Below are 1,724 nucleotides of genomic sequence, written 5' to 3'. Positions count from 1 at the left end.
GAATTTTCTCACTCATCTTGTTATGATTGAACCAAATTTTCAATTCTCTATCCAACGATTGCAATGTCGCCAACCCAGCCCCTCCTTGTGCTGGGGTTAAGTCGACTAAAGATAATTTTTCTAGATGCATAGACAACAAAAGACTGAATTTTTATGACCCCCCTGACTGGAAAGCTGGGTCCGCCCCTGCACTGTGGAGCATTTGGAGTTGGTGGTTCGCATGCGGTACGATCAACATCTGCAAGGCGCTGCGACCCACTAACCCACTCGCCCAGTTCTTCAGCGCCGCCAAGTGGTTTTGGTTCTTTCGGTACCTTTTCCAACTTACATCGCTTCCATCGCGGATTATTCGGCCAGATACTGTTAAGCAAATACAGGCGGTACCCATTTACCGAAATGCCATGCACAGACTGTCCATTTTCAGTTCAAATTTACTTAACATGTTCAATGGGCAACCCGGGGGCTGAAGCCTTTAAGCACATTATCAGGCCTCTTTGAGGAGTTGCTCTTGCGCTTGTGTTCGTTTCGCCGCTTGCCGATCCATCTCGGCACTCAATTCCCACAGTAAATCTCGTAAAATGGACAATAAAGCTCATGGCTCATGAAATTTGCGATTTAATAAATGACAGTGACCCATTTGAATGTACAAAATTTCCTCAGCATGTTTGACTGTCGACCTTTTGAATGGAACCTTTGACTTTAAGTGTGCATGTTGGCGTTTTGTTCTTCGTCGCTTTGACCTAGAACCGTGACAATAATGAAAAGATATCTAAATGCTGATATGCGCGTTCAATGTGAGGATGTGTCTCGATCATGTTTCCCTGTCTTTGTTCTCATCTAAAGGCCGCGGGACGTTTTTACTTTTTTGCCTTTGCAACAGCAGCCAAACTGACTGAAATCGGGCCAATTTGGGTTTGGTGATGAAAACCTCCCATACTGATCGACTTAATCAATGCTAACACCTTTTGATTGAAACTGCCAACTCTAATCGGGAGAGTCATTGCATCTCGCGCTTACAACATTAAGGTTTAATTTGCGTGCCTATTTGCTTGTTGACGCGTTAATTACTGCCGAAACCTCAATCCGAATGAGGAACTGGGTCGACGGAATTTGAAGGCCAAGGAGATGCCTACTCTCGTAAAAATCCCGTTGCTTCACTGAATCAGTCGTAACAATATTACGAAATCATTAGCAATTTTGCCCAAGCTACATACAGCCTACATCCGGATGAATATGTTCGGTTTACCGTTGATTGATTGAGCATTTTAATCTATGCGCCATGTTTTACTTCATTCGGAGTTTTCACCGTACGTGAAATTAATCATGCGTGTGGGCACGTAGTGCGAATCGACAGGTTGGATTAAAACAGGAGTGGCAAGGGCGGATCAATTCTCTATCCAACGATGCCAAAACGAAATATCTGGCTCGAATGGTTCTTGAGACACTTCGGAAACAGTAGAGTCATGTTCAAGTGGATTTTGCAACTCAAAGAAAACCACGCAAATCTAAAACTTCTTGAATTCAAGCATTTTTTGAGAAAACTGCCAACATTTCCTCATCGGTGGTTCACTTTCTGCAAAGGCCATTTATTTCTCTCTAGAATGAGGTATAAATGAGCGTTCTGGCAAATTTTGCCTCCGAGATATGAGCAAAAACGGGACGGAAAACATGAAATTTTGGCATAATCTTGCACCTAAGTGTCTGATATTCAAATTTCGCTTTCT

This window comes from Dendroctonus ponderosae, unplaced genomic scaffold (assembly GCF_020466585.1).
Source record: "Dendroctonus ponderosae isolate FM_Combo_2020 unplaced genomic scaffold, Dpon_F_20191213v2 Dpon_F_20191213_3, whole genome shotgun sequence".
NCBI lineage: Eukaryota > Metazoa > Arthropoda > Insecta > Coleoptera > Curculionidae > Dendroctonus > Dendroctonus ponderosae.
Note: the sequence above shows the minus strand (reverse complement) of the source record.